The sequence below is a fragment of the Pelodiscus sinensis genome, chromosome 20 (assembly GCF_049634645.1).
Source record: "Pelodiscus sinensis isolate JC-2024 chromosome 20, ASM4963464v1, whole genome shotgun sequence".
NCBI classification, from domain to species: Eukaryota; Metazoa; Chordata; order Testudines; family Trionychidae; genus Pelodiscus; species Pelodiscus sinensis.
Window position 1 is genome coordinate 17757050 of NC_134730.1, and position 17665 is coordinate 17774714.

The 17665-nt window shown below is 45.2% G+C and overlaps 1 protein-coding gene and 1 non-coding gene across 7 annotated transcripts in view; both read left to right on the forward strand.

Annotated features, from left to right (window-relative positions):
• STXBP4 (syntaxin binding protein 4) overlaps positions 1 to 17665 on the forward strand; it is a 161063-nt gene that overhangs the window by 133499 nt on the left and 9899 nt on the right. The gene's annotated exons all lie outside the window — the stretch shown is intronic.
• LOC112546140 (U1 spliceosomal RNA) lies at positions 1513 to 1676 on the forward strand. The gene has a single exon (XR_003089774.1). It is a non-coding gene; the product is annotated as a U1 spliceosomal RNA (small nuclear RNA).

A 17665-nucleotide genomic window follows, 5' to 3' on the forward strand; every position in this document is an offset into this window, starting at 1 on the left:
AGAGGACTTTTACAAAGGCACAAAAGGGATGAGGAAAGCTAAGAGTGAGGCCTCTGCAGTGGGGGGGGGAAATGGATTTTTTTCCCCTGGGCCATTGTGGGAGTTATATGTAAAGTATTTGAATTTCTGTGCTAGCCAGCAAAAGCAGGAACTTTTTTTACTTACTGCTGCACTGCCTTTAACGCATCATCTGCTGCCTGCAGCTAGATATATTACAGCTGGCATGGTATTCACACTGTGATTCAGAACACACCATAAATGCTGCAGCACTCAAGTTCTGGGTTAGCCGTTGTGTTTAATATGCTGATTATTTTCAGACTGATGGAGGCTACCACAGGAGATATATACCAAGGAATGTTATAAAGAAATAACTTGGGAAATTAAAGCAAGTAGGGTTTTTTTAATAGATGTTTACATGCTTTTCATCTTCAACAAATAAAACTGATGAAGTAAAAGGTTTGTTTTGTGGAGAGTCAAATAAATTGAATTTTATATGAAACATTGAAAGTTGGCTGTTGCCACTTTAGGCCTATAAAAGGTTTGGTCCGTCATCAGGCTGAAGTGCTTTGCCTTGTGATATGCCAGGTTCTTTTTTGTGTAAATTTGAAGTCCTTGCTCCTTGTAGTTACATTGTGTTTATACCAGTGTGACTGAAAGCTGAACCAAAGCCTAAAGAAATCACTGTACCGCTGTAGCAGTTGGTTAAACCAATTGTTGCTTAAATATCTACAACTGCAACCAAATAACTGGTCACATTCAGTAGAAGTTTCACGTTTCACTGTTTTTCAATTTTCTTTTTATTTGGGTTCTGTGACCAATAGAAAGTCACAAATGCAGCTTCTTGGTTATCTGCTGCCTCTGATGAATGCTGGATCTGCTGAATGTGCTTGAGAGGATTCTATTGAGAGCAGCACTTTGCAGAAAACGTTTGCAGATGAGTAAAAGATGAACCTCAAAAGTTCAGTGGCAGGAATTCATCTGGGAAAACATCTCAGATGTTCAGATGTTTTCCGTAACATCCTTATCTTACCAAATATGGTTTTTCATACTCCCTGTCCTTATCTAGAAATGCAAAAATGGCAGCTGTCCCCATGGCTTATCTGCACTTCTTACTGCAGTCCTTACCCATCATCACATACCTCTGGATCGCCATATCACATACCTCTGTGGCAGATCCCAAACCCAGTGTTCCCACATCAGCCTGTGCAAGAGCAGCACAGAGAGGCCTTCCATGAGATGTGAAGGGAAAGAATACATACACAGTGTCTGAAACCTTTCACTCACAAGGAGCACCCTCCACCACTAGGGTTAAAGCAGCACAAAGGATGAATGTAATCACCAGGATGAATGTAATTGTATATTGTTTCTTGGGGACAAATGCAGCCTTTGCTTACTCCATTGGCTCCAAGGAGCTTGTACACAGTACAAGCCAGGGCAAAACTGGTCCTTGATAGAGATATAAGAGAATGGGGAAGCCTTTTGTTTAAAGTCAACCCTATGAAAGTTAATGATTCACTTACCTGGCAGGGGAGATACCATGAACCCAAAGGTAGTTTTCCCAGGGTGAGGCTCATCCGTTGCTTTGTAGGTGTGCTGACCCCTGCGATTTCCCCAGGTGCAGGAGTCTCAACTGCATGGTTTGTGTTGATGGAGAACTGCGTTCACGCTTTCCCCCAGGGGGGAAAAAGTAACACAGAAGCCCCCTACTGTTAGCATAGTGTGGTGCACATTTCCAGAAGACCATTACGTAAGGTTAAAAGATATCTTTTTCTGGAATGAACAGACCCTGAGGTGATTCTAATCAGCTGATCCTATTCAGCGGGATTTAATCTAATTGTTGTATGTTTAAATAGGGATTATGGTTGGTACTTACAGCACTAGCACTAATTCTGTAACCCCCTTGTAGAGTTTGGCTGTGAAGTTCAATCCTTTCTTTCTCTTTGGTATTTAGAACAGCCAAAGCCCTGAGATACTCAGAGCTATTTTACCACTCTCCCTCTCCAGTGGATACAACCACGTATAAAAACGTGCCTTGGTTGTCATGACAATGGTAATTCCTTAAATGTTGCCAAATTTAAACTCACTTTAAATTTGAATTTTGTCATTTTTTTAACATGATTAAGCTGTGGAGTGCACAAAAACTGTAATGGCTATGTTTGAATTAATTAAAATTTTATAGTTTGCTAAAGATACTTGTTTAATTAATAAGATGCTTGACATGCAAGGTTCTTTATTGGGCTGCCAGGTATTTAGGGATGTTATTTCTGTCTCTTATAAATCTCATGCAATAAACACGCTCTAGGACAGAAGCTGAATATCGCATAAGATTGAGGTAGCTTGCTGTGAAATGTCTATAAATATCTTTGAAGGGAGGTGAAACAGGATGAAGTGCATGAGAAATCAGAGTTTAAAAGAAGCAAACCAGCTGGCTTGTGTTAGATACTACAGTGAAACCCATTTGTATGAATAACTGACATGAATAAAACATTTACATGGATGCGTTCTTTATGGGTGAAATGGCTTTATATACCTGTCATTGAGAGCTGGAGCTAGAACATGAATAAAAAGTTTGAGAAATTTTTTAATCTCTCCCATTAGGGCATTTTAGTGCCTCATTAATTCATTTCCGATTGACCATGTTGTTAAGCATCGAATTGTCAAGCACTAGCAGGCATGGAGAAATTACCTTTCAAACTTCATTAATGCAGCTAAAGCTGTTATGGCAGGGCTGGGCAAGATATGGCCTGCAGGCCAGATGCAGCCTGCCTAACAATTTGATCTGGCCATGGACTGCATCTGGTCAGTTACTATTTATGTCCTGCTGCCAGTGCCACAGAATTTCCAGGAGGCGGTTCAGGCAGCCGAATCCAATTTAAAGGGCTCGCGGCTCCCGGTCACGACGCTAACCCATTAGCGGCTGGAGCCACAAGCCTTTTAAACGACCACAGCAACCCCAGGTGGCCTCCAAGGAACATGATAGTGACGGGGCTGGGAGCCATGAGACCTTTAAATGGCAGCAATTTAAATTTAAATAGCTTGCGTCTCCTAGCCTTGCCACTACTTTGTTGCCTGGCTGCCTTCCGGGATTGTTATAGCTGTTTAAAAGGCTCTGGCTCCAGCCGCTTCTGGGGTAGTGCCACGACCAGGAGCCACAAGCCCTTTAAATAGCTGCAGCAACCTCAGACGGCTACCAGACAATTCAGTATCTGCAGGGCCAGGAGCCCTCTAAATTGCTATTTAAAGCGTTCATGGCTCCTAGTTGTACCGCTGCCATGTTGCCTGGCTGCTGCCCGGGGTTGCTGTGGCTATTTAAAAGGCTCATGGCTCTGGCCATTGCCAGGGTAGTGCTGTGACTGGGAGCTGCAAGCCTTTTAGATAGGGTCCTGCTGCCTGAGCCACCTCCTGGAAATTCTGTGGCACCAGCAGCAGGACATAAATAGTAAGTGGCCAGATTCAGTCCATGGCTAGATCAAATAGGCCACATCTGGCCCCTGGGCTGCATCTTGCCCAGCCCTGCAACAGATGGTAGTATAATTTCATTAATAAGAAATGGGCAGCCCCAGATAGCTTACCAAAATTAATGGAGTGGCCCCCATGGTGAAAATTATTGCCCACCCCTGTGTTACGGCCATATCTGTAGGGTATGCCATCACCAGGAAAAGTTTAGAAGTTTAGAAGTTAAATAAAAGGTTCTTGTAAGGTTGGGTGGTGAAAAAAGAGTGTAAATTTAATTGGCTTGATTTTTTCAGGTGTCTAAAATGAATATAAATCACACCAATGGACTCATGAGTGAGGCTCAGACCTGTTCACTGGTATAAATGGGCGTGCCTCCAGTTGCTGTCAGTGACGGCTGGACTGGGTCCCAAGAATGTCTGAGGTAATATGATGCCACTTAACGTTGGGAAGAGAAAATTAGTTTTATTTCTCACCTTCATGCTGCAAATAAGTGGCACTCGTTTTACAGCCATTGGTACAGATTGCACCAGTTTGGCATTTACACTCATTTTCTGACCAACATAGCCTGATATGTAAGCAGTGGTGTAACCTACATCAGTGAGTTTGAACCCATGGTTTCCAAAAGGTTTTACCAACTTACTCTAGGTCAGGGGTAGGCAATCATTTTTGATGGGGGGCCACTCCAAGAATTTGGAAAGTGGTTGAAGGCCGCACTCTTCCATTATATTAATGGAGGAAGTGTGGGGTCTGGAATGGATGTTGGGTGAAGGAGGTGGTTGTGATCAGGGGCAGTGGACTGGAGTACAGGGGTATGGGATGTGACCCAGGGCAGAGGATTGGGGTGCAGGAGTTTGGATTGTCAGCTAGGGCACGAGGGGATTGTGATCTGGGGCAGGAGAGTGGGGTGCCAGATCTGGGAGGGGATATGGATGCAGGAGGGGGCAGAGGGTTTGGGTATGTGGAGTAGAGTGGCAGAAGTGGAGGGCATAGAGGTGTGGAAGGGAGGGGCTGAGGTGCCAGAGGCAGGCTCTGGCCATGCAACTTACTTGGGTGACTCCCAGCCAGCAGTCCAGCATGTTTCTGAGGCAGCCTCCTCCCTGCTTACCATGCCCCTGCACAGGCTGGAGGGCCACGTGTGTGTGTGAATAACTACGAGCCAGAGGGGAAAGGAGTGTACACTGGTGCTTCATGGCTGCCAGTTATTCAAACAGACAGTTCCCATTGGCCGTTTCTAGCCAGAAACAGCCAATGGGATTGTGCTGGAGGTGGGGCCAGTGCCTGAAGCCTTCCTCCTCTCCCCTCCAGGCTCATAATTTTGAAAGAGAAATGGCTCAGCAGCCACTTATTTTAGTGGTATTACTTTTTTGAGCAATCAGGGAGCCTGCCTGGGGCTCCTTGCTGCATCCATGGGCCAGATCCAGTGGGTTGGCGGGCCGGATTTGGCCCACAGGTTGTATTTTGCTCAGGTCTACTCTAGCTGATGCTTAGTTGATAAATTAACCCATGTGTCTTAGCAGGCAAGGGCACGTCAGAAGCATTTGGGATTTTCCTATATAACAGAATTCGATATTGAAAACTCTTTTCTTTTCTCTGGGATTAGGACCATTTTTCTCCTCCCCATGCTGTGTAAGAAGAAGCGAATGGCCTTTACTTCCCAATTGATAAAGGTTCGGAGATCTCTAGAGTGCATAAACACTGACGCTTTCATAAACAATTCCATAAGAAGTTTCCTGCCTGGTTGGCACATACATAAAACAATGCTAAATAACTTCTCTGAAATCATGGCATATGTTCAGATCTTCTGTTATTTAGGAGAAGATGGTTTGGGCATTTTGAAACTGTGTCACTTTCATCTGCTGTTTACTGTCTGTGGTGAATTGATCACCTGCAGAGAGGAGGTGGAATCCAACTGCATCTCTGAGCTACAGCCAAAAAGTAGTGCAGCTATTTGATGAGGAGGAGGAGTACGGAAGCTGTATCTCAAAGGCCTCGCTGCAGTTCTGTCCCCAGGTGACTTAATGTTGTTCCCCAGCAATTCAGCCTCTCGGTCACATTCTCCCTGTTACTGTTTTTTGAGGGGGGGAAGCAATCCTGTGCAGGCCATGATTCTGCATCACTCTAGTCCTGAGTATGAGAAATCCAATTACTCAGATTCCAAAAGGATTTATAATTCCCCATGGGAATTTCCTCTCTAAAACCCAGGGCCTTGGGCACAGTTCATGTGAGCTCATGAGAACCGTCACATGCATTCTGAAATGTGTGTAGTGATCAGTTGGGAGGCATTAGTACAGAATTACTGTTTCATCTTGTTAAGAGCAAGTTCACATGCAATTCCCATTGACCTAAGTGGGAGTTGTAACCAATGTGAATTAGGGCAGAATTGGATGCTGTCATATCAACTGGCAGTAAAAGACCTCAGGGAAGAGTGATAACATTTCATCAGTACAGCCAGTGCGGCAATACGTCTTTACTCTGGCAGACTGTATTTTGATGCCATGTAATATCCCGCTAGTTGATATTGCTTGGGAAGAATCCTAGTGGAAGAACAACATAGAAATGGACATTAATTTTCTTCCAGAGCAAACTCCCCGTTAATCTCTGTCTTCCCACCGCATTTCACCTTTAACATATGGCAGATCCACCTCATGGGACTAGCACCTAAAATTAGGTATGGCCTTGCTAGTCTCCCTCCCACTGACACCTCCGTCTTGCATATGTGTACAACTTGTAAGAACAGCTGGGGATTTTGCCCCTTATAAACACTGTTTTCTTGCTGTTTAACAAAAGCACGTTTTTATTATGTTCTGACTTAGACAGAGAAAGCAGCATAACTTGTGCTTTAAATAAGTCTTTCCTGGGGACAAAGATGTGAATTCCCAAATAGTTCAGTCTTCTGGAATGCCTAGATAGACTGAGATTAGTGATTATTTGTCTAGTTTATGCCAAAGGAAGGGGTAGCACTTCTAATATATTTCATAATTCACCCAAGAGCCAGAAGTTTTCCTTGTGTGCTTAAATGACCTCGAGTGCTGCAAGGGAAGAATATTTCCTGTTGCTGATGTACATGCAAAAGGTTTTGTGTATAAATTGAGACGTGTTAGTTTCTTTTTTGTGCATCCCACTGCTCTGTAAACCTATTCTGTTCCATGTCTTAGGGTACGTCTACACTACATGCCTCTGTCGGCAGAGGCATGTAGATTTGTTTGTTCAGCAAAGGCAAATGAAGCCGCGATTTAAATGATCGCGGCTTCATTTACATTTACATGGCTGCTGTGCTGAGCCGACAAACAGCTGATCAGCTGTTTGTCGGCTCACCGCTAGTCTGGACGTTCCCCCTGTCGACATCAAAGCCCTTTGTCGGCAGCCCCGGTAAACCTCATTCCACGAGGAATAACGGGGCTGCCGACAAAGGGTTTTGATGTCGACAGGGGGAACGTCCAGACTAGCGGCAAGCCGACAAACAGCTGATCAGCTGTTTGTCGGCTCAGTGTGGCAGCCATGTAAATGTAAATGAAGCCGCGATCATTTAAATCGCGGCTTCATTTACCTTTGCCTACAACCCTAATCTACATGCCTCTGCCAACAGAGGCATGTAGTGTAGACACAGCCTTAGTGTTTCTGTAGCAAATACATTCAGAAGTAGCCACAGCTCACCGATAAAACCCTAAGATAAGAGTTCCTAATACTTTCTGACACTTTGAGCCGTAAATATTGCCCAAACCATTTGAAAATCAAATGACAAGGATATTTACCTAAAACATATGCTCTAGTTCAGATAGTAATTAATTTAGGGAATGCCTATGGCCTATGCTATGCAAGAGGTCAGATAAGGTAATCATGAGGTTCCTGCTAGTCCTATAATCTACTAATAAGACCAGCCTGCTTTTTGACATTTTAAGGAACTGATATCTTATGAATTGAGTCATCCTTTGAAAAATCCCTTTTAATTGTGCAGTAAGGAGTAGGAGGTCAGAACAGATAGCTAAGGCCTGCCACATTGTCTTTGACCATTCATTGTATCTGTTAGACTCAATAAAGACAGATGAGTATATGATCAAGGGCCAAATCCTGTTGCCTTTTATCCCATTGTAAGTACTGAGAAATCTCATTGAAGGTAATGGTGTTGCTTGGAATCCACCAGTGTGGCTGAAAACAGAAGGTGGTCTATGGTGAGTAGTCAAGCCTCCTGAGATAGTACTCAAAAAACAGACCATTAAAACACAGAAAAAAATTTATAGTGGGTTTTATAATCAAGCTAAAAAATCGAGCAGCCATCTTGAAAGCATGCATTGTCATGTCCTTTATATTCTTATAATTAACGGGTGATATCAAATAGGTTATGAATGTCCAGTATATTTGTGTCTGGGGGAAGAAAGAACCACAACTGATTTTACTGAAAGCTGGATATTTACAGAAATCTATTTATGGATCATAGCTGGATAATCTCTCTAGTATAAATGTACATGCAGAAGTAGGGCTAACGCTATCATCTTCAAAAGGAAAATAAATTTCATTTTCATTTACCTACTGAATGCTGAATAGAAGCTGAAATGCTCTAGGTTGATAATCCTTTCTATGACCAAGCCTACCCCCTGAATTTCTACTGCATTACAAAATTTGGATCTAGTTCCTTAGACCCAGATCCTGCTCTGTCCCTTTGTGGATTCAGAGGACTCTGAGCACAACTGCATCTTTGCAGTACCAGTGCATGGGGTGGATGGCAGAAAGGAGCAGAATCTTGAATTTTATAATGAGATCCCTGCATGGATGCAAAATTGGTATTTGCATCTTCAAAAATGACCTGCAAATATCCACGGCCGTGGATGCGCGTACCCATGGATATAACGTAGATGTCACAAATGTACAGGGTTCTACAAAATTTGTATCCACATCACTATCCACAAAAATGAGCTGTGGCTATCTGCACCCACGTCTGTGGATGCGGATACCGATAGGTATAAAGCAGATATCTGTGGATTTGCAGGACTCTATTTGTAACCTGTGGATTATTTTGATGATAACTACAGTATCTACATGTGTGTGAAATCTTCTTTTCAGTTCTAGCCCTAGCAAATCTGCTATAGTTCTTGTCAGGAGTAGACTTCTACATTTATCATCAAGGCTCCTGTTTAAAAGAGTTCAAAGATGAATAATGAGAGACAGCAAAAGCTGTTGTTTTGGGTTTGGCATCATAATCCAGTATCTCCTGAATTGTAATGCCAGCCATGATCCTATCTCCCCGTATAACTTAGGCCGAATCATTTACACCCTAATCTTCAAAACTGGCCTCAGTTTTTGACTGCTGACCCATGTATACCACTGGGCTGATTTTCATAGGTGCTGAGTTCTGAGCCCTGCTGGAGTTGTCAGTGCTCAGCACTTCTGAAAATCGTGTGTTTGTCATAAATTTGGCGCTCAAAAATAGAGGTCATTTTTGAAAACATTTGCTTTAACCACTCATCCTCGCATACAAATAATAATAGCTACATAGTTCATAGGGGTATTGTAAGAGCGGGGGGGAGGGGCAGAAGGGGCAATTGTCCCAGAGCCCATCAACATAAAAGGGAATGGACTCCCAGCAGCCACTGGTGCTGTTGCAGTAGCAGCGGAGACCAGTGTCCCTGGCCCTTTAAATTGCTGCTGGAGCAGCATTGAGGAATGCGCTGCTGCCTGAGACCCTGCCCCTTTTGGGGGCACGGAGTGCTGTTGTCCTCCACACCTTGTCTAGGAGCCCGGCGAACTATTTGGTCCCACTGTGTAACCATTTAAGTTTAGTAGGGAACTGTATGTGCTAAGTATTGTATTACAGCCTTTCATTCAAAGGCCTCCAATGTGCTTGGCAAACTTAACTATGAGACTAAAGTTTTCAAAAGTGACCCATAATTTTGAGTTCCTAATTTTGTGTGTGCCCTATTTGGCATACCCTTTAAGGGTCTGATTTTATGACTTAGTCCCCTCAGAAGTGTCTCAGGTTGGACTATTAAAAATGGAGACACCCAGAATCACTTGTCACTTCTGAAATCCTTGTCCAGAGGTCACTAGCATCTGCAAGTGGCTCAGAGACCCCCTCTGGGGTGAGATGCAGCTTCTGATTAACAGCACACAACAGTACTTTAGCATTGGACATGAAGAATACTTTTGCCAGTGGAAACTACATGAAGTCTAGATAGGTAGAATGGAATTACTTGTCAAAGTGTTTAGAATAGTTCAACTCTCAGCATACGTGGTTACAGTGAATTCATCTTTTCTGATTTTCAGTCAGTTCATTTTGTACTGTTGTAAGGAAAATAACTTTAGAAGTAATACAAGGGAACTTGGCAGTGGCTTTTATGATAACATGAATTTGTAATACAAGAATGTTAAGACTTTAAGCAGCTTCTGGTTGGGTTGGGAGGGAGGATTTTTGTTTTCAATTTCAGGTTCTAGAATGAAGAAACATTCTTTTGTCCTCTGTAGAGCCAGTGCTTCCTAAATAGGTTCTGGTGTAGTAGGTCATGGACCAGTTTACATTTCCCCCCCTGTGAGAAGAACAGTTGGAGCTAAATTCTGCTCTCACTTTTATGCTCATAAATCCCACCATCGCAACTGGAACCAGCTCTGATCTCTGCTTATTGCTGTAGAATTACTCCAATTTTATACAGGGATGTGACTGAGGGCCAAATTCTCCACTCCTGAGTCATTTCTGTGTAGGAACTAGAAACCTTGAGAGTTCAAAATCCTGTTAATTCTTCCAGTCTTGGGGCAGGGTTTGCCATTTTCTGAAACAGGCCATGGTTTCCACCCCTAAGCTGAGGGATCCCCTGATCTATATGGGTCTTGGGAAATCTACTAGAAGCAACGAGGATTCACAACAATACCTGAGCTCCTAAGCTTCTATTGATCCTTCTACAGCAATGGCTTCTGCAGGAAACATGCTGTACAAGGGCTTCTCCCATTCTCTGCTGTCCCAGAACTACTCTCAAGGACTGGGAGAAGCAGAATACCTGTAGATTCTGTTGGTTCACAGTACACTGCTTTGCCCTATAGGTTTTTTAGGATAATCTAAAAGAGACCACCATCCAAACCTGTGGAATGGTTTCCATGTGGCAGGGTGAGGGGAAGCTGTCACCTCTAGAGACTGATGACTTCTGTTCAGATTACAAGATCCGGCTGGGCATTAATAGTGTGCTAGTTTGCACCTGTGCTGGCAAGACCACTACTGGGCCTTACAGTCCTTCACAGCCATCTGCAGAAATGGTCAAGAAGTTGCCACCAAGGGAGCTGTTACTTTGGGATGTGTCCACTGGGAACAGCGCACATGGTGGTAACAGTCATTGCTGACCCCGGGGCTATTTGAATTATAAGTGAACCACCATGTGCCCCATCACCAATTCCAGGTGTTTACTTGTTACTGGATCAGTTCCTATTATTATTATTATTTATTAATAATGTTTTTTGTTTCCGGACGGAGCCATTTGTGTACTGCTGTACCTTCTTATTAATAATTTTGATCTCAGAAAATGTGATCCTAGATATATAAATGTGGGTGTGGGCTGCCTTATGAACCTGTTCCCTAGGCTTTTAATATACTGCTGTTTAATGGATTCAGTCAAGGAATAAGCTGGGCTCTCTTCTCGGACTTTTGTTTTATATTCTTTAACTTCTAAGCTTCTTCAAAGAAACACAGCATGATAGGGGGTTCGTGTGTCACTTTAGGGCCCAAGCCAATGCCCTCAGTCAGCCAGCAGACTTAAGTGGGTACTGTCTATCTTCCAGAAGCTGCTCTGCACCTCCAGTCCTTAATCTGCCCCTCCAGTGCTCTGCCTTCCCCACAGGTGTTACTTATAAAGTGTAATCCTGGGAAAGAGTCAAACCAGCTAAAAAATAAACAAGTTATTTTTAAAAAAAGTTTAAGTTCAGATCATCTGGTTTAGATAAATACAAAAAAATGTTTCTTTCCCCAACTGCATGTAGCTTCTGAGTCTCTGGAAATTGTCTTTGCCAGCTGTTCTCAAGATTGATTTACTGTACTTACCCAATTACTTCTTTGATCTATTCCCCCTATGAAGTTGAACAACTTTATGGTTGAGAATAATTTCCTCTCTGCAGATCTCTCCAGCACTAGAATCAGCATAAGATGGCAACAGCAGGTTTTCAGCTTCACTTCAATGACTGAGAATCTCTGTATCCTATTTAACATCGCAAAAGAAGCTACAAAAACGTGCGGGTTGGGTTTTGAGTTAGAAATCTTGACTGAGTCAGCACTTGACAGTGGCCAAAAGAGCTGATAGTACTGCTGTTTCACCATAATCAGAGCTGATTTCGCTGAGAAGACAAAGAGAGAATTACAAGGTCGAGTCAAAATGATAAGAGCAGAGGGGTAAAAGTGCTGGATCCTAAAAGCCAATGGACAGTTTTGATCTCAGAAAACGTAATTCTAGATGCATAAATATGGGTGTGGGCTGCATTATTTATACAGCACCATTAGCTGTATGTTGGCTGCAGCTTGTATGTTGAGTTTGTCAAGCACACTCTTAGGGTACGTCTAGACTACATGCCTCTGTCGCCAGAGGCATGTAGATTAGACTACCCGGCATAGGAAAATGAAGCAGCGATTTAAATAATCGCCACTTCATTTAAATTTACATGGCTGCCGCGCTGAGCCAGTCAGCTGTTTGTCGGCTTGGCGCAGTAGTCTGGACGCTCCGCGGTCGACATCAAAGGCATTTGTCGACCTCCCAGGTATGCCTCATCCCAGGCATACCTGGGAGGTCGACAAATGCCTTTGATGTCGACCACGGAGAGTCCAGACTATCGCACTGAGCCGACAAACAGCTGATTGGCTCAGCGCGGCAGCCATGTAAATTTAAATGAAGCGGCGATTATTTAAATCGCCACTTCATTTTCCTATGCCGGGTAGTCTAATCTACATGCCTCTGTCGTCAGAGGCATGTAGTCTAGACGTACCCTATGTGCCATATTCTGCACAGGCTTCCAGGGCAATAGAACTGACACAATTCTGGTGCACAGTGGGTCCCAACTACAAAGCACCTCTGCATGGGACTTCTCTGTGTGCCACCATGCAAGGAGTGAACTAGGCTGAAGCCCAGTAGCCCCCAACCTTTGGGGACTGCCAGGCGCCTGGAGGTGGGGCCGTGCATGTGCCACGCGCCACATGACCAGGGGCAGGGCTGCGCACACGCTTCACGCCCGGGGGAGGGGGGTGACCACGCATGGGCCGGGGCCGCGCCTGCGCCCCGGGGCCGGCATCACGTATGCGCCACACGCCCGGGCCAGCACCGTGCATGCGCCACATGCCCGGGGTTGCACATGCGCTGCGCGCCCGGGGCCCAGGGCACAAGAATGGCTTGGGCCAGTCCATAGTCACTCGGCGGGCGCACATAAATGCCCCGGCGGGCGCCATGGCGCCCACGGGCACCACGTTGGGGACCACTGCTGTAGCCAGTAGGCCTACAATTACTGGCCAAAAGTTCTAGCCCAGGGAGTTCAGAAAGAGATTCTTCTGCAGCTGTAGGACTCTGCGCTTCCTTTAGTCTCCACTGCCACCTGGTGGTAGGGGGAAGGATCCCACATCTCACCACCCCCATTGCTACAGAGCAAAAGGCATGGTTACTCTGGCTTTGTGCAGAGCTGCTAGTACCTGTGTTGTGTATTCTTACATGACCCTCTGCAGAACAGATAAAGGCCATGTTGAGGGAGGTCCAAGGGACTTGCAGAGAAACTCCAAGAAACAGGAGAGATGAGGAAACAGTTGGGCGCAAGGAAGTGCAGAGAGACACTGTGTCCGAGCAGTTAGAAGGCTTCTTGAAAGAAGTGGATTTAAAGGAGATGGGGGGTATTTGGTGCAAACGCACAAGACCACTCAAAGCATAAGGGGAAGCACGAGAAGTGGCAGAGCAGGACACAAAGGGAGCAGTTAGGATCAATCCTACCAAGCTGAGTGCAGGCACTGAGAGTCCATGCAGGACCAAAGGGAAGGATTCATGCATTGGGGCCTGGCTTCCTAACCCTTCACCCTGAATAGGGCAATCCACATAGTGCAGAATCCACAGGCTCCTGCTCCACTTCTCCTGTGGCCTGGCCCTGCCCCACCTTCAAACCCCGCACTGAATGGCAGTGCTCAGGGAGGACCCACAGATTTTCTCCTGCCAGGTGGTGTGTACCCTGCATGGACCCAATTCTCCAGCATCTGAAGATCTCTCCACCCAGGTGTTTATGCACATGGAATGGAAGAATGGCAGGATTTGCTCCTGAGAGCATACGAATATGTCAAGGGATTTATCATGAAATATAGGGGAAGAAAATCAGTGTAGCACTACAGGTGTATTACTGAGTGACCTATATTACTGCATTTTGCATTGCCAGTTAGATTTGGGAGATGCAAAATCAAGGATACGAAAGATTAACAGCTGCATAAAATCAGTGGTGCATGTTCAACAGAGCAGGTTGTTGGGTTCAGAAGAAAAAAAATACAGCTCCCATTGTCTTTTCATTTGATATTAAATGTCAGGTTCTGCCTTCACTTGCATCATGTTCAGAAGGGTTCACATGGGACCAGAACCTAGCTTTCAGTATTCAAACAGGGATGAGTCACAGTTCTCGTGGAATCAATAGCAGAATTCTTTTGGCCATAATGAATCTTTACACAGTGGGAGTTTGGATGATTATTGGGTTGGAGAGACACCCGGACTCCACATATCTTTAACAGGCCTTGCACAGTTTTTCTCCTCTTGCAAGTTGCAGCTCCCTCATGCAGTGGAGAATTTTGGTCACTTAATCCAGTGGTGCGCAACCCATGGGTTGCAACCCCCAAGGGGGTCGCGGATGTCTTCCCGGGGGATCGTGGCACTTAGATCCGGCCGACTGGGGACTGGGCCCAGCCATTGGCAGCTGTGTGGTGCTTAGATCCAGCCGGCCAGTGGCTGGGCCCGGCAGTTGGTGGCCCCTGTGACGCGGGGATCACAGATCAAAAAAAGTTGTGCACCACTGACTTAATCCATGGGAAGTAACCCCTGTTTACATTGTCCACCCCCATTCAGCCTCCTTGCACAATATCATGGGGAAAAGCATCCACAGGGCTGGTTAACTGCAGAAGGGGCACCCAGCAAAGTGACCTGCAGTGGTTCTGCTGCCTACCAGGCTTTCCATGACCCTTGGAGAGGTTACAGAACTTGGCCCTGTATAAAGTAACGTAATGTAAATGAAAGATTTTTTATCACAAAAGGTGAAAAGTGAAATTTGCTGATTCTCAGAATCTAGCAAAGGATGCACAAGCTATTTTTCATAGCGTATTCCTCTATCTTCTTTGAACCATTTGTCTTTGAACCATTCTTTCCTTAACATAATGTCCTAAATTTTCATCTTGCAATAAACCATTTTGCATGCTAGGAAGTAAGAACCATAAGGAGGGTAATTATAATAGAATTTAAATAATTCACAACAGTTTCTTTGCCAATAAAATAAAGACTGTGCTCTCTTGTTTTGTTTGTTCAAGCTATAAAATTTGTCTTGCAATTTACTATTATTAAAACAACAAAATACTGACATATTCCCAGCTCAAATATTTGTTTCCTAACAATAAACTTGGCTACCTTCCAGCAATGCTGACTTGTTTGTAAACCTAAAAAAGCTTTAACTAAAGCTAAAACATAGTTGATTGCTCCTCAAATGTGGTCAAATGAATTGTTTCTGCAAGAACATTTGCCAAGGGACTCTGCACACTTGAAATGGAAAATGTTTTGCAGTTATGAATGTATGTTGCTGTCTCTTCAGAACTCTGCAGTATCGACAGTAGTGGCTCACTTTAAAAAAAAATGGTCTTTCAGTTAAACAAAGCCCAGAGGTAGATTTGAACTCCTCCTTACTTCCATTGATGCCCCTACCACACAAAGCATAGAGGATGTATTTCTAATAAGGAATGTTCCGCAAACCAGTAAATCTGGGCTTATCTCATTGGACTGATTATATCAAAGCTCTTTAGCCACAGCACTTGATGAGGACTAAAAATAAATAGCAGGGCAGTATACAATTATTTTGTACCTAAATAATCTGTGCTTATTGTGTGTGTCATTCTGTGATGTGAGACATAGTGTCTGGACTTACTGTTTATTTATAAGAATTCTCCTAATAAGGGGTTTTGAAAAAGGGTTGTAAAGATAAATAGTCCATTTCAGTTCTCAGTGTTATCGGGCAAAGCATGCTCTTACACCAGTGTAAATCCAGCAGTACTCCAGTGAAGTCTGTGGATTTTTTTCCAGATGCATTCTAGCACAAAATTTGGCCTCTAGTCTTTTGAAATGGAGGGGCCTGACTATATTCTTCCTTACACCAGTTTTTCCACCAGTGCAGCTGATGCCAGTAGATTTTACTGCTGATTTAGGGCCTGATCCTGCAGCATAGGAATTTTTGCATTTACAGCATTATAAGAGCAGGATTAGGCAGTCACAGCAATAGAGGGAAATCAGATCTCCTGTCAATCGTTCCCTAGCTCTGAAGTTTATAGAAAAAGGCAACTTATTAAAATAGATAAATAAATAGAAAGGGTATGTCTACACTACAGTTAATTTGAACTAACGGATGTTAGTTCGAATTAACTTTGATAGGCGCTACACTAGCGCTCCGCTAGTTCAAACTTAATTCGAACTAGTAGAGCGCTTAGTTCGAACTAGGTAAACCTCATTCTACGAGGACTAAGCCTAGTTCGTACTTACTAGTTCGAATTAAGAGCTGTGTAGCCCCTTAATTCGAACTAGTGGGAGGCTAGCCCTCCCCAGCTTTCCCTGGTGGCCACTCTGGCCAACACCAGGGAAACTCTATTGCCCCCCTGCCGGCCCCGGACCGCTTAAAGGGGCACGGGCTGACTACGGTGCCCGTGCCAGGTGCAAGCCTGCCAGCACCCAGCCAGCAGACCCTGCACCTTGCACGGCTCGAGCCAGCCACCCGATGCCCCCCAGCCCTCCCCCTCTTCCCGAGACCAGGCTGGCGGCTCCCGGGAGCTTGCCAAGGACCACAAGAGGCGGGCACCCGCCTGGTCCAGTGCAGACATCATGGACCTCGTCCACGACCTCCGCACCAGGCACAGGAAAGCGGCCGTCTAGGGCAGGAGAGCTGCCAGCCTGGCCACCCAGGAGCAGGTGTGCATGAAAATCAAGGTGGTCCACTGAGACCCCCAACCCTGAGCCCTGAGCTTAGAATGGCCGTACTGGGTCAGACCAAAGGTCCATCTAGCCCAGTAGCCTGTCTGCCGACAGCGGCCAACCCTAGGGACCCTGGAGGGGATGGACCAAAGACAGTGACCAAGCCATTTGTCTTGTGCCATCCCTCTCCAGCCTTCCACAAACTTTGGGCAGGGATACCACTCCTACCCCCTGGCTAATACCACTCCATGGACCCAACCTCCATGAATTGATCTCACTTCTCTTTAAACTCTGTTCTAGTTCTAGCCTTCACAGCCTCCTGCAGCAAGGAGTTCCACAGGTTGACTCTTGGCTTTGTGAAGAACAACTTTCTGTTATTAGTTTGAAGCCTGCTACCCATTCCTTTCCTTTGGTGTCCTCTAGTCCTTCTATTGTGGAAACTAATGAAGAACTTTTCTGTATGCACCTTCTCCACCCCACTCGTGCTTTTATAGACCTCTATCATATCCCCCCTCCACCTCCTCTTTTCTAAGCTGAAAAGTCCCAGTCTCTTTAGCCTCTCTTCATATGGGACCTGTTCCAAACCCCTCATCATTGTAGTTGCCCTCCCCTCTCCCACCCTCTCTCTTCCTCTCTCCCACCTCCTTTTCCCAGTCTCCCCCAGTTTTGTTCAATAAAGAGAGATTCTATTTTTGAACACAATTGTTCTTTATTTTGTACATCAGGAAGGGGGGCTAGGGAGGGGTAAGTGGAAGGAGGTGAGAGAGGAATGGGGTACGAGCCCCCGATGGGGAGGACTGGGCTGGCTCTGTGGGCTTCTGGGGGTGGAACCTCTCCTGCAGCCCCCCAATTGCCCCCTCTCTCCAGATGGCAGCCTGCGGCAAGTGCAGCCGGGCTGATGGCCGAGTGCTGTGATGTGCCCAGTGTGGGCACTCAGGGCACTCCAAGCCAGGACTGCTTTGCAAGCGGGGCACCCCTGAGAACTGTCTGTCCGGGGTGGGGGTCGAGTCCCCTTAAGCACAGCCCTCGGCTAGCCTGAGGCAGCAGCTCCACGTTCTAAGTCCTCATCTGAT